The sequence below is a fragment of the Opisthocomus hoazin genome, chromosome 1, assembly GCF_030867145.1.
Source record: "Opisthocomus hoazin isolate bOpiHoa1 chromosome 1, bOpiHoa1.hap1, whole genome shotgun sequence".
NCBI lineage: Eukaryota > Metazoa > Chordata > Aves > Opisthocomiformes > Opisthocomidae > Opisthocomus > Opisthocomus hoazin.
The window spans coordinates 27,047,257-27,071,178 of NC_134414.1; the positions used below are offsets into that span (position 1 = coordinate 27,047,257).

At 41.0% G+C, this 23,922-nt stretch overlaps 1 protein-coding gene across 4 annotated transcripts in view; it reads left to right on the forward strand.

Annotated features, from left to right (window-relative positions):
• MTUS2 (microtubule associated scaffold protein 2) overlaps positions 1-23,922 on the forward strand; it is a 318,231-nt gene that overhangs the window by 66,680 nt on the left and 227,629 nt on the right. The window lies entirely within an intron of this gene.

The following is a 23,922-nucleotide window of genomic DNA, read 5'->3' on the forward strand; positions in this document are numbered from 1 at the left end:
ATGGAGATTCCTTGCTCGGTGTCGCAGCACATGTTGGAAATTTGGCTGGGATGGTTCATTCGGTCCACGATCAGCGAAGTGTCTGTTCTCCCTGCTTCCTACCGCTGCCAGCTCTCAGAGCATGGTACACAGCCAGCCTGACCAGGACAGATCTGATAAAACAAGTTAAAAGGGCTGCTATTGCACCTCGCTAGCGAGATGTAATTAGCCAGTAGGGAGCCATGGGTCTGTAGAAAATTTCTGTCTGTTCTTACAGGAGAAACAATATTTCTTTCTGAGGGATTTCATTCTTCTGTTATTCTGTGAAGATGGAAGATGATGGTGCTTGTGATGTCTAATCAGCAGCGGGAGTTGAGGAGGGACAGAGGGTGGTCAGAGAAGATTAGATCTTCATGGTTTCCAGCTGCTATAATTGTTTTTTTAGCTGCTAACATCTTGACTGAACTGTGATATATTTTTTTTAAAAGACGCTCATAAATTGGCTGTATTTTGACCCTAGAAGGACAAAAATTACATGCAAGACGTGACCCTCTGCCAAACCGTAAGCTGCAGAGGACAAGGACACTAAAACTTGCCATAGAAAGTGTCACACAGGTGTCTTTTAGTGGGCATTTTCCCTAAGTGCTCACCCAGTTTCAGTTAATATTTGCTAGAAAGATCCTGCCTCAAGGAGGCAGCTGTTGCAGAGAAATCCAGCATCAGCAGCAAAGGGGCCGGATGTACCCAGGGCAGGACCAAAGCTGGGGGGTTCGATGGTGCAATGGGGCGCGCACCCAGGCAACACAGGTGATTCCCGCAGCGTGGCCGGAGGGGCACTTGCCCGGTGTTTGGGCAGGGATCCAGGCTGGCAGCCCCTCACCTCCAAGGGTGGCCCTGGGTAATTTCCTCAGCTGAGTCCCTGGATGCTTCTGGCTTTAACCTACCTGGCCCAGCACAGCTGTTTCTCACAGGGCTTCCCGTTGCAAGAACTGAATAATTTTGAATTTGCTGTGCAGGTGGTTTTCCTTTCGGGGGCTCATTCAGCTCGGAGAAGGAAAATTGGCTAGTCAGTTTTGCTTTTCTTTACAGTCAGTTATTCCCTCTCAAGTGATATCAGACCTCTCCGAGGTGTGAATTATAAACATTGAGGGACCACATTTATTTGTTTAGAGAAAGCCCTTACTCAAATATAATTAAAATCATATGAACATTTGTATTGCTTTTATGGAGAGTAAATTTAGACAAAGTTTTCAATGAGAGGGTATCTTCTAATGAAAACATCTGTCAGTGTTTGAAGTTATGAAGGCATGTTCATATAGGTAGATAAATATGTGTTATCTACCTGTCACTTGTGATGCTCAGTAGATGACAAAATAAACTAGAAGAAAAAGAAAAAGAAAATTAACAGAAGATGGAGAAGGTAGGCTGGCAATTATATTACTGGTGAGTAGAGAAAATTGGAAGACAGGCTGACAAGTGAGGACATGCTGCTTGCTTTTTTCTGGACAATTATTATTTCCACAGGGAGCATCTGCGCTGCAGGCATCCTTTGCAGCAGCTTCCCAGTAAAGGTGAATAGCCCCAGATTGCCTCATCTTCAAAACGTATTATGCCTCATCCATACTTAAAATGATTCTGTCTCCTTCTGTTTTCAAATTTAAATACAACTGTGGGGATGCTGGTTGAAGCCTTCTCTCCTCTGTGGACAGGAGGTGCCATAAAGCCAAGGGGATGCTTGTGCTTGAAGTGGCCAGGACACACGAATCTGCTTGGCTTGCCCTTGGCCCCACGTAGGGCATTCAGCCAGGCAGTGCAGAAGGTTTTTCCACAGCAGATGGGGGATATTGGAGGCTAAACTGTATCCAGAGGTAATTAAGACAGCACATAGCTATGTATATGAGGAAGGTAACCTTGTTAAAGAAAGATCACTGCTGACACTTATGAATGACATCATGTAACACCAGCCTCTTCTCTTTTGAATGGTGAGAGTTCAGTAAAATGGACAGGGGATGTTCTAGGGCAGCTGGCTTCAGTGCCAAAGAAAGGTCCTATACATGTTTAATTTACATAATTACTGATGTGGTTTAGCACTATGTAGATGTAGCCTCAGTGGGTTTCTTGTAGGACAGCATAAAAGAGCATCAGGGGCCATTCCCTTGGACCAAAGCCTCGAGAGCTGGTGGTCCCTCATCCAGAGCAGGCGCTCCCAGTAGCAAACCAGCAGCGAACCAAAGAGGGAGAGTCACTGTTGGAGCAGGCCAAAACAGAAGCAAAACAGAAGTTAATCTGCATACTCAGAGTTGAGGGTACAAAACATGGGATTTATTTCCATTAACTAAAAAGGTGTGTAATATAGACACATGTACAAAATCTGGTCACCCTGAACTGTGCCCCTTCATATAGTCAATAAAGAGAAATAGGCAATTTTGGGGCCACTTTCATTTGTGACCTATTTTAGGTAGCATGAGATGAATCCCACCGTTACTGAAGTTACTGTTTTTTCCCCAATGTGGACAGAAGGAGTTGAGCCAACTACTTAGTACATATTTATCTGCCTTGTAAATGTCTGAGTTCAGATGAATCCAGCCCTGAAATACCCGTTGGTTGTGTTTTGTGACACCTAGCTTGGGAGTTCCTGAAAAGCTGCCCAGATTTTACTTCCACCCCTGTATATCTCAATATCTGTGGAAAAATCCAGCCCGTTATTATTAGATGTTGATTTATGGAAGGGCAAAGGGCTTGACATGCTGAGCTTGTTACAGGTTTTCTCGACACCAGGAAAGTTTACATAAGAAATTACTTTTATTTGCTGTGTGGATTGTTCTTTATATGAAGGCACTTCCTCAAACCCATCTAGCATCAGCGTACTTAGCAGTGAAAACACCAAATGCACTGTCTTTGATATCTTCAAGGGGGTTGAAACAATCACCATTAATCACTCAAAGATATGGAAATGACTTATCCAAGCTAAAAAGAAAATCCACTTCCCAATCGAAGATACAGTGCTTGACTTTCCTTTTAGTTACACTGGTACAAATTGAGAGTTGCTGGTGTCAATTACGTTTTGTCTGGATTTTCACCGGCTTAAGGGAGATAACAGTCAGGCCCCCTGGCTTCTAATCAAGTTTGATATTACCCTGGTGAGTTGTTATAATCCCTTAAATGGCACCATGTGGTAAGAAATCAATTGCGTTATGAAAATTACTCAGCTTTTCAGTTATGCGAGTGTAGTCTGGTCTAATGGTTTAATTTTACGTGCTAAATAAAGAAAATATTCAGAGCTCTCTATTGTACCACAACTCCAATGGACATCTGTATTTGTAATTCTCAGTGTAAAAAAGCAAGACAAATATTTTTGGTCAGGAAAGGGTTTTGAATATGCAACACAAAATAACTAGTCACTAGTAAGTATATTATCTTAATAAAACCTTGTAGTTAAATTAGCATAAATAGTCTTTGATTGCAAATGTCTATATAACATTATGTAAGGACAGAAGTATGCCAGATACTCTGCCAGCGAAATAACACGGACAATTTATACAGCTGATGTAAAAACTATACCTTGATTTATTGTACTGCTGTCCCTTGCCATTGTCTTTGCATTTTGCTCATTGCTTTAAGGTGGGACTCTGACTTTTGTGAACCTTTTTAGCATTATGGGTCTTTCGGGATGTGTGAAAATAGTAGTAAGTACATAAAAAATATTTGCTCTTATACTGGATAAAGGCAACTTGCATTCCCTGCCGTAAGCTGTGCTTGAAAGTAATATGAAAAGTGCAAAGGTGTGGTTAAGGTGTTTACTATTTTAGTAAATTCTAGGGATTTTGTTTTTCTTTTTTTTAGCACTTACGGACATCTATCAGCTTTGATTACTTAAGAGGGGTATTCCTTACTTAGAAAGGTCTTGATATTCTGGGGAAAATTTTTGGAGTTTTGGCTTTTGAAGATGAAGTTTCACTTTTAGGTTTGATTGCATTCTTTAGTACAACTCAAAACAATTAGTAGAGTCTAGAATGAATCTTTCCAGAAGTTTATTAAAAAGAAAAAAGCAATTAAGAGTTGAGAAATATTTCTACCTTATCCTATCAGACTGTTCCCAGAGGCAGAACCAAGCTCAGTTTTTGGCTCAGTACTTTGAAATAATTCAGTTCATGAAATGACCTGTTTGAAAAAATACAATTAATTAATTTATGAAATTCAGAAGTTGGTAAAAAAGATCTCATGATATCCCTGAATAAGGATACATGGAGCATGACTGGTTGAGAAGAGCAGAAATAGAAGTCTTTTGTCTTTTCACCTGTAAATATGTACAGAGTCTGATTTTACTTTCATATGAGTACACAGATAGCTTGGAAGAAATTCTGTTTTCCTGCCTGCTATACTTTGTGCACAAATGCTTGGGCATGGGATTTTATTCTGAAGGCAACCTCTTGGCAGTGCAGATTGTGCAGGTTATTTCTGCTGTTGCATGTATGTGATTCAGCCCATGGAACTTATGCATAATTTAGTAATGGCCCTACAAGTTCTGCTATGCACAGGAATGGTGTGTGTGCGCTTCTCAGAAACAAATGCATCTGGAACACAGTTTTGAATATTATAAGTTCTATATTGGAAGAAAACAACAAAAATAAGCACACTCACATACATACTTAATAGGCAGCTGTTTGCTGTTAGAATTACCTAAATGCAAATTTTTGTCATTTTTTAGTATCTTCTATCTTGTAGTTGCTTTGATGGTGGCTCTAAAACCAAGCCAGTAGACTGAGTTCACTCAGGTGTTTGCTTGGTCGTCCTGTGACCAAGGCGAACAGATACATTTTTGTTTATTTTCTGAAGAGATACTAGTATGAATCACTGAACATTTACTTTGTGCTTGGAGTACTCTCCACTGTGCAGAAATGCCTCAGAGCAGCGTGAGTGGAGCTACTTGCATAGGCCATGAAAGGTGACTGTGGCATTTAAAGGAGCTATGAAGTGAGAACTTGCAACAACTCAGTTTCTAGAAAGCCACGTTACATTGCAAATGACCTCTCATACTTTTCACCCTGCTGAGGTTTCACAACACATCATCATCCTGCAACACTAAACTGCTATCAAGTGTATCGATCGGCTGTGCTGTATAGGAGGTAAGGTGTGGTTGTAGGACATGTGACATGGTTGAGAACAAGGTGAGCAACCGACATAACCAAAAACTAAAACTTTTTTGTGGTCATGTGTGTAATAAAAAATACCAGATTTGTTGCACTGGGGAAAACCTCACGCACAGATCTGGATGTACACATTTTCCAAAGCATCAGAATTATTGGTGTCACTGAGTGTGTGTCCTTCTGGATAAGTTCATGTTTTATGAAACCTGTCAAAATGTTACATTAAAACAATGGCATTTCATGGACTTTGGATAATATTTTAGGATTTCTTACATCCTCCGAGGCACAACCTCTTCACAGAACAAGACCTGATGGAGTATAGAAGAGGTAGTGACTGCTAACGTTTGTTTCCAGTATACTTCTCACACATTGATCAGTTTATTATGTGCTTGTGTTGTGTTTTTTTCACTTTGTTTCCTTCCTTTATTTTCCCCATGAGGAAAAATGTGGCATGTGGGAAGGAGGCACCAACAGTACTTCAGGATCATAACTTTATTATAATTGCTTTCTTATGGTAGGAATTTAAGAAAGCACAACAGAAGGAAGGTGTTTCATATAAAGTGACAGTTGATTTTCCTCTGCTTGCCCATAAAATACCCCTTTATCCCAATCTTCTCTAAATATCGTGCTTTATTTTCCAGAGAGAAAATTCTAAGCTTGGGGCACATTTCATTAAATCTTTGCAAACCACTGATGCCCAGAATATGTTCTGCTTAGCATAATCACATTAATTCCAGTTTTCACAGACATATGTGTTCCACCCTCCACATATCTTAATCACTAATCCCACCTCCGTGAAGAGCTTTTTGGGAGAAGCATGCCGTAAAAGATGAAATTAAATTGTTCTGGGACTAGTTTATCAATGTTGCCTAGAAGCTTTTACTCTTGGCAACACTGACATCAACTTACTTTTCCTTCAGATGAGAAGTCTAGAAATGAAACAAAAAGCTGTGCTCATTTGAAGCCTGGTAGATTGATAACAGAGGTACTAGGTGTTTTCTCGGCACTATTTCATCCTCATCAGCACTGGGCAATCTGAACGTGGCGGTTGCTGCGGATGGAGCAGGTCCCATGGGTAGCTCATCGGCTCAGTCCTGGCCAGGGATTATCACTAATGCTGAGCAGGCACACTGCCTTGGCTGAGACTGGAAAGAGTAACATATTATTAAAATACTGTTATCTGTTTACATTCATACTTGTCAATCCTAACTATCCCATTACTATTGTTTTCTGAGAGGGAATCAAAAATGTGAGTGTATGGGTGAGGAAGAAAAAGGGAGAAACAAACAAATAAAATACTAGCATAACCAAGCTGGGGCTGCTAAAAGTGGGAGATAAGAATTTATAATAATGAGGAGGCATTGTGGAAGTCAAGTCTGGAAAAGGCCTTCAATATTGAATATTTCAGTGACAGCTAGCTCCTTTGGTTTCTTAGAATATTGGCCCCAGGTAAAGGATTAATAAAATATTAACCTGACAATAGCTACTTCTCCTGGGTGCAATTGCTCATTGTCTGAAAAAATAGTCCAAAGAACTTAATAAAAAAGAAAATATCATTATTAAAATTGTCTTACTGAAATGATTTGCACATGGAAGAATCATCTAAGGATCATTTCATCTTGATTGTGTGCCATGCTGTGTATCAAATTACATCAGATTTATGCTGCAAACAGCCATTCTTCAGGAGCATCTGGCTGGCAAAGGCTTATTCTGTCCAAGAGGCAGTGCAATTGTATAAATCATCCCATTTCATGGATATAATTCTTCAATCAATCAACAGAAGGAGAGTAAAAGTTCCGAATGGGTTGGTCATAATACATCTATCTAACCTGTGATATTTTCCTTTGTGTGGCAGTGACATTTGAAGCTGTATGGGGCAACTTGTTTATCTGTGCAGAGCCAGATCCTGCCAACACTGCATTCAACAACACATCACGCCATAAATAAATATAATGGGACTCCTTGAAAAACGAGATTCTGCTTAGACTAAAAAAAAAGTTACAGTCTGTCCCTGAAAGAGTTGAACCTCAGTTACAAGAGCTAAATGCAAGGTACGAGAAAAGATGGCCTTCCCCTTTCTGACCTCTGAAATCTTTCAGTAGCTTGCCGTTCATGACTAATGTTTCCAGAAAGTCAGATGTCTGCTCCCATTCCCTGGTCATGCATATTGTGGCAACAGATTTATATAGAAGTGCAGTGAATTGTTAAAGGTCTTCCATTTCATGTACAAGTTTAATTACTGTAGTTTTCTTCATGCAGTTTTTCACTTTCTACTATAATAATGACACAGATAAGTAGTAATAAGATAATACAATAGTAAAGAAGGACTATAACATGAAATGGGAATTTGAAAAAGCAAAGTTTCTGTGTCAGCAACACAGCAATAGAAAGGCATTAAGAAAAAATCCTGGTCTGAGAGGGGGAAGCAATTTCTCAGGTACTAATGCTTTCATCTAAATTGTGTTGAAGAAGACAGGGATTTCCCCACAGTTTATAATAAAGCTTTCACTGGTGCCTAGACCATTACTATTTGTCTGGTGTTTGTATCTTCTCTTTCCAACTTCTGTATGTAGTTTCCAAAGACTGTTGGCCTCACAGGAGAGTCTTGGGTGATCCACCTTGGTTAATAGACCTAGTGTTTGATTGTCTTGCTCTAGACCTTCTGCTGGCACCAGCAGCGTACCTGAGTGTGAATCACGTGGCCCGTGTCTGCCACCTCTTTCACTCACTCGTCTTATTTACCTGGTATGTTTGCCTTTCTTTCCAAAATTGTGTCTCTTCCTCTTTCTCTGTGATCTCTGTTGTTTCTCGTCCTGGAGCAACCCTGATTTTACATCAAGATATCTTTGTTGCAGTCTTTGCTGAACGTGACCAAGGCCCACAATGTAGAAAGCAGAACATTTTTATCTCTTAATCACTTTGAGCATTTATTTAATTTCTTTCTTAAATTGAAACAAAAGTCGTAACTGTCCTACAGCACATCGTTCAGATCTCTCTGGCAAATGCTGACCCGGATAGATATTTTCCTGTGTAGTGTCATGCTGGTGCATCACGCTGGGTTCAGGAACAGGTAGTGTGTTACACCACGGCACTTCCACACCATGTCTTACCTAGAGAGATTAATGGAGAAATCTCTGCCAAGAACCTCTAAGAGAGTATAACCCAGATACATTGGACTGAATTTCCTTGCACAGGGACAGCTCAGCACAGGTACCTTGCAAACCATGCCTTCTCAAACTTTCTGGAAGCACCATAAGCTTGCAGGCCAGCAACCACTGGGCAGAGATGCCCAGTGTTTAGCAGGTTTAGTACTGTGTATTAACAGGTTCCAAGTAACATTTCTCATTCGTTTCTAGTGAGGCTAAAAGCAGACTGTACAGTCTCAACCCAAATTTGGGAATCCTTATATTTTGGGGAAGGTCCGGGTGCTATTTCAGGTTATGAAACAGAGTTTTAAAATCCTTCATTTATTACATAGAAGGAACTAGGGCTTAATACAATACTGTGTAGCTATGCCTTGTTTAAAATATAAAGTACAAAAAAGACAAGGTAATGAACAGGATTTTCATCATCAGGTACCCAGTACAGGTCTGAGAAATTATTTTTTTGCAAAACTGCTTGGTCCAACTTTACTCTGAACTGGTATGTAGCTATGTCCTCCTTGCTGGCATCACTTGCTGGTATGTAAGATTCTCAGACATGCTATGAGTTGAAGTCAGAGGGAAGTTAATATACTTCTTTTAATGCAAAGCTTTTTCTAGAGAGGTCTTTATAGGACCAGTGTGGGACCACCCAGACATAAGGACTTCTCCAAAACATGCTAACTTCTTTCTTGCCTAAATGATATTTTCCTGGGAGGGACAGATAATGCATGTCCCCAGCTCTCTGCAGATGTTCTCAGATGACAGCATGCAACATTAACGACCCTGCTGCATCCGCTGAGCTGTCATGAAGGTTTCATGCACCCTAGAGTACTGTGAAAGCCCTTCCCCTGGGCATCCAGACCTCCCCACATTCTTGGGACAGCAGAGACTCTGGAGTGGAGGATGTGAGCTGCAGACAGAAGATTTACCAAAGGGAGTAACTGGCCAGCTTAGTCATTCAGGGGTGAAACCACTCCTAACCCATCATCGTAATCAGAAGAGAAGATCCTAGTCAAAAGGACCAGTCAAAAGGGCTGGCTGGTTTCTAGCTTCTCTTCTTCAAGGAGCTCAGAAGCAGAGGATGGCAGGGCCAATTTTAGGCTACCATCTCTAGTTTGAGGGTCGCTGGGAACTCAAATGCACCTCGGACAGTGACAAAAGCTTCTTTCTTTACTTTGTTCTTCTGTGTTCGGGTTGCCAGTGTTGATCAAAGTATTTTTTGTATCATCTCTTGGCAGATTTTCCCAGTGCACTGTGGCTGGTAATTTACAGCAGAACACTTTCAGCAGTAACCATAACTGACATGTGAAAGTGGTTTATACCCATTTAAAAGCTTGGGCAATGTAAAAGTTAGGAAAGGTTTGCAGGAGAGGTAATATCACTTATTATAACAGCTGATGTAGCTGAAAAACCATGGGCATATTTCCAAACACCCAAGCCCTTCTTAGGACTGCTGCAGAGACCGAGACTATAGAGAAACAAAAATTCAGCACTTCCCTTTCAAATGTGGTATTCCTAAAATGCCTCCTGGTGCTGCAAATCAGTACAAGTTTAGAATAAGTCTGATTTATAGCCACAGCACATGTTGTGAGTCTGGAAACTCAATAACATTTTATTACCTACTGAAGAAGTTGTTTATTTAAATGATTACTTCTTGTGGCATATACCAGAAGATAAACAGTGTATAAATGAGTAAACTGTGTTACTGAATGCCTTGTGACTATCCCTTCCGCTAATTTTATGCCATTCATTTCTGAATTTATTCCACCATAAATACAGATACTACTATCACATCTTCCAGAAAAAAAAGGGAAGTCTCTTCAGCCGAAGAAGTCAGTGTATCTTATAAGAACCACATATTTTATCAGATTTTTGTTCTGACAGTTGCAATTCAAATTGTTAAGTTCCTATTTTCAGAGTGAAAAGCAATGATAATTCATGTGATAATTCTCCCAGCTAAAAAAAATAGGAAACTTTATTTTAGAGATACATAATGAAATATAATGGGAAGATGCCTTGTTCCATGGCCTCACATTTGCTTCCATATTAGCATGTTATTTATGGATATAAAGGAGAAAAATCACTTTGTCATCTGACAAAATGTATTTATCTTCTGCTGATAATCTTGAACTAGCCTTTTTTTCCCCCACTCTGTTCTTGAAAGTAGCATTCAATGTAAGTTCATATCTCCAGCTGTTGTGCTATGAAACATGCTCTTCCTTTGCCACAGAAGTATGGTATCTCATTTTGAAAATTGATGTATAGCACTGGTCTCTGTTGGTGCATTGCCCAAAGGAGTAGTGAAGGACTGAATGTGTCCTGTGGTCCTGATCTCACCATACTGACAACAGAGTTTCTGCCTACGCAGTGTCATAGGGAATGTTAAGAGCTCACGTAGCCAAAAGACTGGGTTTTTTTTGCCTGATGGGCTAGGAACACCTTCTTTAATCGGGGAAATTTTGTCTGGTGGAGCCGAAGCTTTCTCTTTCCATCTCCCTTTGCCTCTCTCCCTGACACCCTTTTTTGCTGACTGTTTGCTGCCTATTGGGCAAGAACTGAGACTAATTTGATGTTACCATAATCCTATTTTATCATATTTTCTGTCTCCAAAACTCCTCTATTTCAGTCAGTGGCTCACTGTTACCAACTTGGTATTCTGCAGTTGCTTGGTCAGACTTCACAGGTCTTTTGCTGAGGTGAAGGAAATAAGCAAGGCCTGACACTGGCACAAATGTCAGTTCTTGATGACTAAGCATGATGGGGTGACATATGCCTGTAGTCCCCTTCTTTTCTTCTGAGCTCTACCTATAGTAGGCATTAAATCTGTTACTAGTGAGGATGGCTAATAAAACCCATCACATCCTGTCTGGCATTTGTCGTGCTCAATTGTAGGCACATATTGATGCTTATGTTGGAAATAGTTGCTTAGATTTCTGTTCAGTCAGTGCACAGACACTGATATTTCTAGAGTGGGACTCACAAGGCTTTAGACTTCTACAGTGCTGATTTCTGCTCATGGCCTCTGATGAAAGTGTAAATGCCTAAAAGCCAAAAGTTTATATATAGTCTGCAGTGTAGGCATGAAAAGTTAAGTGAGATTGGTCCCTCTTCTGATGCATTTTGCAGTCTCCCCTCTTTAGGTAAAGTGGATAAATGTCAGCTGCTCCAGCAGCCACTGTCTCTAGCAATGGAGCTAAACTGGGAGGAGAAACACTATGCTGGGGACTGCTGTGTGCTCCAGACCCTCACACCCGTTGGTGTGCACCCTTAACACCGCCTCACGGCCGCAGGTTGATGGTTGGCTGATCAGTGGGCAGGATCTCATTTCTGTGGCCATTCTCATCTCTTAATGTGAGCAATTGAACCTACTAGAATTATTTTAGTCAATTTTTACAATCAAACTTATTTCCAGAAGAGAATTGGGGGTGGGTGGTTTTTAACAATATTCTTCCCATATCTTTAGTTAAAGCCCTTGCAACATACTCCTGTCTTTCCCCTTGAACTGGAACAGCACGGCAAGCTCGGAAAGGATGTTTGCAAATCATTGCCCTGTTAACCGTCAGATCAACACAAATGATTGCTTAGTGCTCTGACTCCAGTGCATGTTTCTGATGCGCAGTATAGCTTTATATCAGTATTGTTAAATGTCACTAGGCTATTACTCTTGCTTTCGCAATGACTAATCATTGGAAAATTTGATGTTGTTTGACAACTTAGCCATTGTCAAATATAATCTAAATCTTTGCTGAAAGCAACACTGAGTGTATGGCAGGAGAACAATAACAGAGTCTGAAATGCAGCTTTCTAGAGAAATCAATTCTGGTTTTACAATTAGGCTGTTAAAGTTTCTGCATGTTGTAGAGAACAGCACAAGTCAGACTAATGTACTAACATATTTTTTTCTTGGGCAGAATGTGTGTAAAATACAGCAGAATTGTCATAACTTCTTTTAACAATCCTAAAATGTGATCAGTGTTTTCTAATACACATCTTACTAGTTTAGTGTTTCTCACATCTCTGTATCTTCAGAAAACAACTTCTTCTATAGAAGTGCTGACATTTTCCTTAAATCAGAAAATCCAAATGCTAAACTTCATTTTCACAAAATAAATTATTCAACAAGTCGTCTTTAATTATCTCCTCTTTGACTGCTTTATTCCCTGAATTGTTCATTGCTCTTGCACAGAAAATGAATCCCCAGATTTCCCTAATGGTTACTGTAGATGTCAGCCATAGCATGAAGACTCTTCAGAGGATCACTCCCATGACCTGATCTCAGGGCTCCCCAGAGCTCACCAATGATTACTATGTTATGTTTTACTGGTGACTGTAAGGTGGCGGGGAGCGCTCATTGCTAGTTTTTAATATCCACAGAAAAAGCTTTGTACTGTTGAAAAATGCAAGCTGCATACTGATTAATGTGCCAAAAACAACTAAGGTCATGGTTATATCTAAAGTTACGTGCCACATATTGACAGGATGATCAAACAGGATGGAGGACGGAATGAACTGTACATAACAGATGTTAGCCACATCACTTAATAGGTTGTTGGAAGGTGCTCGGGTGCTGTTATGCCCAGGGAGGTTGTGGAGTCTCCTTCTCTGGAGATATTCAAGACCCACCTGGACAAGGTCCTCTACAGCCTGCTGTAGGTGACCCTGCTTTGGCAGGAGGGTTGGACTAGATGACCCACAGAGGTCCCTTCCAACCCCTACCATTCTGTGATTCTGTGTTATAAGTAAGCCAATACAAGGAGCTGCATAGGAGAGTAAACGCTTAGCTTTCATCCTGTACCATGTGCCTTTCTGTTTTCTTCTCTGTTTTCACAGATAAATAGCATAGTTGTGTTGGGTCTTGCAGGTTTCTGCATCTCTTACCTGCAAACAGACTGGAGGCAGTAGCACAGAAAATCCCAAAAGCTTTTTTCCCTGCTCCTGGTGGAGCATTGCAGTTCAGGCTAATCCTAAGTGATCAAAGTACTGTGTTGGGCAGCGTGGGGTTTTGAGAGAACATCCTGGCAATTCAATATTTTCTGTGTTTGTTTTATGGGCTAGATAGCTGAAGCCTCTGTGAAGACGTTACCAGGCAGGGTTGGATGTATCAGTTGATCAGTCACTGACTGACCAGATTGTGCGCTTCAGGCCAAACTCTGGCACCAGATCAGACCACTGAGGCCAGCTCTGACTGAGACTAGACTGGTGCACAGCTGAAAACATTTCTCTCTTGTATCGGGCACTCGGTGAGTGTCAACACTGAACCTGCAAAGTCAAAGTTCTTTTTTCGTGTTCAGGCCTGACATGACTTTCCACTGAAGGCAAATGTGTCTAAAGAGCCATGTCAGGCTTTGTAATTATTGTCTTTGCTGGAGTTTGCAGCTGTGGGATGCTATTGACATCTGGAAAGCCAAGCAGACAAGACTTTCTCTTTCCCCACCACCTCCCCAAAAGAACAGCAGATTTTTTCATAAATATATTTGTACTAACAATAGTAGTTTTTTTCCTTTCCCATTTTTTTTTAGCAACTTGATTCAGTCTTTCATTCCTAAATGTGACAGGTGAACTCTTTGGGCCAAGTTTTGACTTGCAGCTTATATTTATAAGGGAGAAGTAGGCCATGGAAAACGAGTCTTTGAAATGGAAATTCTGTCTCAGCTACAGCCACAGCAGTGCTGCTCAGTGCCCTGTTTTGTTTGCTTTTTCCCATCATCAGCCAAACCAGGCTCACTGCTCCTTGTTCAAAGGAGAAGTGTTAACTTTCCAGAATTCCCTGTGCTGCTGCTTATAAGACTTACAGACGTTGCCAACTGCCAGATCCTGTATTCCATGTCTTTGAGCAGATCTTGAGTTTCTAAGAAAAGGCTATTCTTCTCTGACTTCCCGAGCCTTGGAGCTAGCTCTAGGATACAGGGAACCCAAACAAAATAGAAGGTATGTTTTCATATTCCAGTGCTTACATGTTATTTCTAGACCAGTGTATGTATTTCTGCTGGATAACCCTACCCCAGCTCTATGTTTCCATGGTGCCAGGCTTCCGTTAATATCAGTAGCTGACGTACAGCATGCATAGAGTAAACAAATGTTGGATGTTTGTGAGAACAGTCAATATGTCACTGGAAAGTTCCTTAAATGTTTGCTCAATAACAAAGTGAAGTGATACAAAGTGAAGGTTAGTTGAACGTGAAGCTGGAGCTGCTACATGACTGGACAGCCACTATGATTGTGAGCTATTATGAATGTATTTCTCTTTTTAAGCAAGTATGCTGTGTCTTTTGGAGTTCATTTTGCTTCTAAATATATGAATTCTGATCTCATTCCATTTGGAGAAGTCCTGTGTTTTGGCAGATGGCAAAACTTTCTGCAGAGTGGCTCGCAAATGTTGGGGTGTGAAGCGCGCTTGGCGGTGATGCTCGGAAAATGATCTGATGTGATTTGTGAAGCATACTGTAACGGTACGCAGTACCTGGGAGAATGGAACCATGAGCACAGTGTAGTGTGCCCAGATCTTGCACAGGGTAGCATAAAGCGTAACTCCTTGGCATTTTCTCCAGTGCTGAAACAGCAGGATTTTAGCTGATGATCTTCCCTGGCCATCTGGTGAAAGAGTGTGAAAGAACTTTGCAGGGACTAATTATTTCCTAGATTAATATCGCTGACAAGTACTCCATGAGGCACTGTGTATGTTTGCAGGGTGTTCTGCTACTAGAAATGCCATTAATTATTTTGCCCATGATCTGCCGAATACTGCGATTCTGTATGCTGGCGTTCTGCCCCAACATCACCATCTGTGTATATCACAGGCTATGCCGTAGTATTATTTTTTCTCATCTTTCTAGAGATTTTTCCATTTTCAGATTTATGAGCCCAGATTAAGTAATTTTTAATATAAGGCATTAAAACAATTTAACTTTTTAATACAACTTTCTGCTCAAAGCTTGTGAAAATCTGCTCGCTAACAGTATGCTTAATGGGATGTACTCTCGGTCTGACTGCTCTCAGGCACAGCGATCTAAACGAAGTTTAACAGTCTTATGCATTGATTAACTTCTCCATGGATTTTTTTTGCAAAAAAAAGTCATTGTGCCATAGTTCATGTTTAAAAAAACTTTTCTTTCTTATACTTTGTAACTAAGGTATAATATTTAATTATATTGTAATGTAAATATGAAAAGTACAACATTGGCTATCCATATTAAATATTTACACAGAGAGACATGTCAATAATTTGATTGAAGATATCAACATAATCAGTGTAACCATCAGAAATATTAAAACAATTGTAGAAATATTCCTGGTTTCAAAATACTAAAAATGTTTTATTTAAGTTTAAACTGATTTTGCTTTCACGGCTTCCCTGGATTCTGACTGATGATGATTTTCTTCCCAACACAGAAATCTGATGCAATTCCACATCTAGTCAAAGAACTGTTGCTTTTTCATTGATTTATCTATAGAGCTCTTATTAAGAATAATTTCAGATTAAAATGCCCATAGGTTCTCTTCGACCTTTTGTGTAACTTACTGTGGTTTCAAGGTCTTTTAACATTTAAGGTGCACAAAACCAGACTGATCTGTCAAACTCCTGTAGGTTTTTCTCTTGTTAAAACAGATGTCCTGCCTTATTTATTGTAAAATGGAACAGTCACCCAGTGGAGCAACACATACGGTCTAAATTCACTGACCTATTTTCATTGGTAAAAAGAAAATCTCTGGTGAAACCTCGGGGAGGGAAGAAGCATCACGTTATCCCTTCAGAGAGAAAAATAAGGAATCAAAGAATTTATAGAGCGCCAGGCAGTTTATGTAAAAGAAAAACTTTTTCAGGGTGGACAACTCTGTTGAAAAGAAAAAGGCATTTTGGACTCTCACAGTGAAAACAGAATCACAGAAACACAGAATCACAGAATGGTAGGGGTTGGAAGGGACCTCTGTGGGTCATCTAGTCCAGCCACCCTGCCGAAGCAGGGTCACCTAGAACAGGCTCCACAGGACCTTGTCCAGGTGGGTCTTGAATATCTCTAGAGAGGAAGACTCCACAACCACCCTGGGCAACCTGTTCCAGTGCTCCATCACCCTCAGAGGGAAGAAGTTCTTCCTCATGTTCAGATGGAACTTCCTGTGCTTCAGTTTGTGCCCATTGCCCCTTGTCCTGTCACTGGGCACCACTGAAAAGAGTCTGGCCCCATCCTCCTGACACCCACCCTGAACAGATTTATAAGCATTTATGAGGTCTCCTCTCAGCCTTCTCTTCTTCAGGCTAAACAAGTCCAGCTCCCTCAGCCTTTCCTCATAGGAGAGATGCTCCAGTCCCCTCACCGTCCTCGTAGCCCTCCGCTGGACTCTCTCCAGTAGCTCCTCATCTTTCTTGAAGTGGGGAGCCCACAACTGGACACAGTACTCCAAATGGGGCCATGGTGCATGGAAATTGTGCACAGACAGTTGGGGTGAGACAAAATAGAAAGAGAGACTTACGGTGGAGTAGCAAGAAGCACCTTGCTAATGGAGCAGGGATATGGTCCTCAGGGCTAAGGGTGTTCTTGCTTAGGAGAAACCTCTGGGCTTTGCAAACTGTGTTCAGAAGTATCCCCCTCTTGCCAACCCCAAAGTAGATACATGAACTTTTCAGGGAAAAGAAAAAATCATTGCTGATTATTGAAAAAGGCACAGGTAGGATGAGACTACACAACTCAGTGTTATAGATTATTAAACTGCTTCAGGGATACACTCTGTTTCTTGTCACGAGGACTACTGCAGTCAACCTAGAAACCTCTTAGCAATGCGCAAATAAAACTATCCTTTCTGTTTGGTTACCTCTGCATTTGGCAAAGGTTTTCCTTATTTGTAAGAGCCTCTTAGAGCTCTAGCACAGCACAGCACAACAGTTTCCTCTTCACGCAGGGTCTGCCTAACCCTGACTCTAGCTGGAGATGCTTTATACTCCAATGAAGGTACCTGTGTCTTAAAGCCGGAGTGCTGCTAACATGACTATTAGTCATGACCCAGAGAAGTAGCTCTGTTCCTTATGCAGTAGCTTTCTGCTCCCAGTGCAGCATTTTGCAGTGAGTCTGCTTTCCTCTGTATGGTTTTAACTCCGGAGTAACGTGAAGAAGCTGAGTCACTACTGCAGCAGAAGACAAACTCTCGAACAGCATGAAGACAAGTGTTTTTACAGAATAGGCTGTACAATTGCACTTTAAGCTACCAGAAGCCTAGGTGGTGGTTTTCCTTGAAGGAGTCAAACATGTTTTTCGAAGGCTTTTCCAGAGCCCTGCCCATAGGATTCAGCACTCTTAACTATAGGAAATACTGTTGCAGAGCAGGGAGCCAAGATTTACCTGTCTTTAACTGTATGAAATAGTCAGAATGATTCAGGCCACAAGTCTAACTTGAATTTCCATGGAGAAGGACCTTTTTCTCTTAGCAGGTTGTGGATTATGCCTGCATGACTTGCCTAAACTCAACGCTTACCTCTTAGGCAGCTCTAGTTAGTTGAAAAGAAACCCTGCTCTGCAGAAATGAAGTGATTTGCCCTCCACTAAAACTAGCTGGAGTCCCAAGACCAGAGTTCAGACCTCCAAGGCTTGGACTCTGCCCAGATGCAGACATTAGCTTGTAGGTGTCTATGCCTGAACCACTCCTCAGACAGCATGCAGATCAGCAGAGAAAATCGTCTCCTCTCGATCTGAGCTAGATACATGGCATGAGTCAGACAAATTGTGCCCTGAAAACACCTCATTTTCCCTATTGTTTGTAAAAGGAACTTGAGGTGACTAGTTCAGTTGTAGATGCTTGCAGAAAGGTGAGATGAGTCCAGTCTTTCACTGTAGCCCTTACTCTACAATTGCTGGCTTTTAATATCAACAGCAAATTGCAGCTTCTGTTGGATCTGTGCACTGGTATAGGGAATAGACTGGACTTGTTGGGAGACTGCAGATTGTGACTTCAGTCCTAATTCCAACTAGGACAGTCTGCTTCCATGTGTTTGTTGTGGGTCATGAGTCAGTAGTAAACCAAATCCTAAATATTGATTCTAGTCACTTTTACCAACAAAAAAAGCAAAGGGTAAGTTGCTGCATGTGATTATAGGTAGTACTTGCTAATAAGGAACAGCTTTAATACCAATGGTTGTGTAAATTTAAGATCTCCATCCACACTGTTTCAGTCTCTTTTATCACCTCATTTTTTCTTGCCCGGTGCTTTGGAGACCCCTTTCTCACACAAATATCCACCTGCTATCCCTTCTCTGGACTACAGGACTGTGACTCTTTCTCCCATGTGTCCCATGCTCTTGATTCTGTAAGCTTTCTTTCCTGTCATTTCAGAACCAGCCTGTTTTCACAGCAACTTGAATTGGCTTAAGCAACGCGCAAGGGTAGAAAAACTGAAATAAAGCGGAGTTGTGTAGTGTGAAATGTCTTCCCACTGAAGAGCTGAATGACAGAGCATTAGACAGAATAAACCTGAGCATCACAGATGATTTAAATCTGTTGCTCCCTCACAGCATGATGGTGCCCTATGTGCTTGAGCTACCTTTGTGCAAGGGGAGTAGGCTGGATGTGAGGTCTCAGTGCCCTGTCTTAACTTTCCACTTGCTATTTATATTATATTTCCTCATAGAGGATCCAGCTGGGAACAGAACCTGGCTGTGTGAAGTGCAAAGAGTGTACAAGGAGTTTTGTACAGTCTTTGACCACAGACCACAATCTTTTAGTGAGTCTTGAAAAGTCTTTGATGAAAGAAAAGCATGCGAGCTAAACAGACGGGGCTAGCAAGGGTCAAAAAGGAGAGAAACCTCTGTGGGGAGCTTGCCATGAATCAAAAAGAGGTGGAATATACATCTACATAATGCATTGGTCATCTTTTTCTTGGACGACTTTCAACGGCCCATGTTAGACAAGTAGGTGAAAGAAACCTGCATCACGTGAATCAAACTCCGAGAATGAATTCAAAGGTGCTACAGCAATAAAGGATCTGGTCATAAAAAATTAGTCAGCACACCTTCAAGTTACCCCTTTTAACAAAGTCTGAAGTGCAGCCAAGAATGAGCAAGCCCAGTATTGTTAAAGATTAAGTGAATGTCTCCCTGTGTCCCCAAACCCTAGCTTTGTGTTGCAACATTTCAAATAGTACCTTCTCACAGAACTATAATTCTCAGTGAAATATCTGTAATGTATTTTATGATATTCTTTTGTCCAAGATGGGTTATGTCATAGCTGATCTCTGAGGTCTGTTCAGATTAATGGGATTAGATTTTTTTTAATGCTGGATATTTCCAAGCATGCTATTCAGTTGTCTTCCATACTCCAAATACACTATGCTGTTATCTCTCTCTTTTGCTTAAAGTCCTACATGTTACATTCTGAAAGGCTTACACTGAGCCATACTTATTTCTCTAGTCCTATTTGCATAAGGTGCTTCTCCATGTGGCTTTGCAGTCCAGCCCCTTATAAAGCATTGTTGCCAGTAAGAAGCTGCTTCTTTCCAAATTTGCTCTGTTTAAGTATGTTGCTTTGATTTCATTTGGCGTGTGTGCACAAGAATGTGTATCTAAGTAGGACAGAAAAGAAAATGGGGTGACTTCTTGTAGGAAATAATTGTTTCTGATAGTGGGGAAGGATCATGACAACATGGTTACTTAGCTGCAGATTGACTCTATATGGACAGAGAACCCAAATCTAAGCCTTATTTAACTATTTGAGGGAGCTGTATACCTGCTGAATGAGAAGATGAGTTCCTAAATGGATGCATCCATGCCAAGAGCCCTGCTCCCATCAGGAGCTGCGTGTGTGGGTTGGTGGTTGCTGAGGGGAAAGGACCCCCAATAGCAGGGTCAAATTGTCGTTTTTTTTCTTAGGGGAGCATCATCTTTAAGTGACAGTTACTTTCTAACTGGAGGGCACTTTTCTGGTCCGTGAGTCCTGCTCCACCTGCCACAAGCTTCACATCATACAATCTTTTCAGAATTTTCCCATCTCCCATTTTAGAAGGATCTGGGTAGCAAAAGCTTTCCTCTGTAAAGGCTAGGAATTGTCTTCTACTTTCTACCTAGATATATTGACTGCAAGGTTGTACTCGCTTGCTTTTGTGACCCAAATTTAAACACTTTTTCTCAGGTATCTTTCTCATAGTATATATTCTTAGATTAACCCCCTCATGTTCTCCTAGAGGAAGATATCAGTCTGTTTGACTAGACTAAACAAGCCACATTCTTCTTTTCTACTCTCCCAAACCAGGTTTCCATCTCCCTCAGTTACCTGAGGTCCCATTACTTGCCTATTATATTGAACATGGCTTGCCAGTTGGGTTGCTTGATATCTCACCTATACTCTGTACAGAGACACTTGTATTTGTGAATCTGTGTTGGAAATGCCTCCATAAGATTGCATTTGTCTTCGTTTTGGCTGCATCACGTCGGAAACTCACAGTTGCTCTATGATCAGTTAGTTCAAAAAGATGCTTTTCCATCTGATGAACACTCAGATTTTAGCTGTTACTTCTGTTATTAATCCATAAGGGCAAGACAGATATGTTTTGGGCTTGCTGACTGCCACAGAAAGCAAGTGCTGGAATGAGGACAGACTTGGACATAGCCTGATCGCACTAGAGCCATATGTGACATAAGACTTCTCTTGCAAAACTTTCTGGTTTTAAGCAAGATAACGTTGATACCAGGAAAGTCATGGGAATAGATTATTTTTATTATTGTCCTTGTCTCACAGATAACATTCCTGATTTGTGTAACAGCACAGAATAAGGTGAAGTCACATTCAAAACAGTTACTTTGCTTATCAGAAGGAAGCAGTGTTATTTCTGTAGGGCACAACCATGATGGCTAATCACTTTGCTTGCACTTGTGTTTCTCAAAAAATATCCCGCAGTATGTGATAAGGATAATGGCTTCATTCCACAATTTCTCACCCAGCAGTCCCTTTTCCAGGGACATGGAAAAGGCTGATGACAGGAGAGCTTTGGATCCTTTTCTCGGGAGGCGTCTGTGGAAGGTGTGTGTGCTGCTGATGATTATCAAGTAATTACAACAGGAAGGCAGAAGCCAGCCTGAATGCTCACATGCTGTATGCTGATAGGAAAACTCTTAGCATAATCTTCTGCTGATCAAACAGGGCTTAGGCTAAGCCAGGACTTGGCTGACCGTAATATTCCTCCTGCCAGAGAGGTCAGGGCTAGGCCAGGCTGGCTGGGAGCTGGCAGGGCAAACCACCAAGGTTGTTGATTTGTGTGGTCGGGCAGGCAGAGGCTCCTCAGCCCACCAGAGCACCTCCCTGAGCTGAGCAGCTCTTGCCTTAAGTTGCCAGGTTGCAAGGGGCACAGTCTGGGCCTCATTGCAAAGGAAATGAATTAAAGCAAGGGAAGTCTGTGAGAGAGCAAAGAAAACGAGGAATTTCTCAATATCTGTTTCACAGGAGAAAGGGATATGGTTGTCCCGAGTGTCGTTTCTAGCAAAATACCAGGAAACTATTTGTAATGGGGAGTTATTTAGCCTAACTCCATACTTACTTCTTCACTCTTGACTGCATGCCTTGTGCTTTTCTCTCATTTTTTTCAGCTTTCCCAAAATCTGAAGGATTTCCTGGGAGTGACAGTTCTGTCTGAGAAAGGCCAGAGCTGCTCTTTGCAAGCGGGTGCAATTTCCTCCTCTTCTATGTTTATACTTCTCTGCTGTCTTCCTGTTTTTCAGCCTATTCCAGTTTCTTTTACTACTGATTTTATTTTCCCTTTCATTGCAAATAACTGATTTCTCAACACTTTTTCTCTTTTGTTTTTTATAATCCTGTTATCCATTAAGATTGATTAACTCTTTCCTGCCCTCCTGCTTTCCCTTAACTTTCCTTCTGCTGTCTGTGCAAATATTCTTCGGCACTCTGATATTGTCCTCATGTCCATTGTGGGATGAGGCTAATTAATACAGTCTTTGCACTTTCTTTGTAGGTCATGGTGTGGCTTCATGCCAGCTGACTCAGACCCTTTTGTCCTGAAATGTCAAGTAAAAGCAACCACTCAAAATTATTGACTGTATTATGTGAAAAATGTAAAAAACAAAAAGTATTTAGAAATTTTTAATCTATTCTTTCAAATACTTTTTCAGAGTCAGTTTTTTTTAAAAAATATACATATTTGCCATTGTCATTGCTTCCTTCTTCTCTTCTCTACTTAGAAAAAACAAGATAGAAACTTACCTACAAAAAAAGTATACAATAGGCTGTTTTGCTAATAGGGTGACAGTATTATTTTGACACAAAAATTAACCTGCTTTAGTAACCCCACATGGGTGAAAAGCTGTTCTCTTAAAGGCAGCAGATGTTTTAGCTGTGAACATTTCTCGCCAGGAACTTAGGCAAGCAAGGCTCAGGTGCATCTGGCGGTTGAAAGCCTGCGCTGTGTAATGCTCTGGGCAGTTGGGTAGGAAAAGGCATTTTGATCTAGAAGATGATGAGGTGGTCTGGGCACTGCATCCCCTCCCCACAGGGTTTGGCTCCGGCTTTGGTACCATGTGAGAGATGGGGCAGAGGACACACAACTGCACACTGGGGGATTCCACTGGCAATAAATGTTTCTTAAAATCTGAAGCCATGAATACCATGTGAATGTATTTACTGGAGTATTTCTTACATAAACTGTTTTCCAGAGTGAAGAGGCCGGAAGACAGAGAAAAAAAAATTTCAGATTGCAGGAGGATCAGGCTCTGAGGAAGACCATAACCATTACTATTCAGTGGCTGATTCCTGCCTGTTTGGCTTATTCCATTGGGATTGGGAGCCCAGGGGTACAATGAGGATTTCCACAGGATTCCATAAAGTTAAGGTTTTATTGGCTACATTTTCTTATATATCCCCTGCCCATATCTATGCAAGTAAACAAAATAAGGAGCCTTCCTGAGCACTCAAACTTGATCTCCACCTGGTTAAACCATTAGAGTGGCAGCTGGCATATCTTTGGCCCATGATGGCTGACGCTCTTGCAAACGTTTCCTTAGAGTATCTCCAAAATTTGAACATTCAAGGATGCAGTTGCAATTATACACCCTCTTTTAGTGGATAAAAATGTTTGGAAGCATAAAGATGGGCCGTTCTAAGGTAGCTGACCCCAGAGCCCAGGAGCATTGCTAGCCATGTTTATTTTGTTGATCTAGGTGGGGGCTGGAAGTGCTACCACACCACTTTCTTCAATTTATTTTTTTTAGTAGGCTTAATTTTCTTTTTCATTAGAAGTATGTAATTTTCACCAAGAGACCTGTGCTGTGAGAACATAAATGACTGTATTTTGTGAACAGTTTGGTGTCAAGGGATATTTCTGTTGTTTGGAAAAATTATTGCCAATGTAACTTATAAAACAATAGAGCTAGAACAAATGGGTGGAAAATGTTTGCACAGATAGCAGTAATTGCAACTGAAAGGTATAATTGTTGTATCTTTATCTGACATGATGAATTTGAAATACCATTCATTATAAAAAAATTAAATGGGACATTCTGTGTAAACAAAGTAACACAGTTCACATAGGATGATTTTCACAGATAATTTCTTTTTATATGCAAAACCTGATCCAAAGATACCATTTGTTGGTGATAAGAGCTATTGTACAGAATACTTCCCATAGGAGCGCAGTGTAGTCTTGCAGCTAAAGAAGGGCAGTTCATG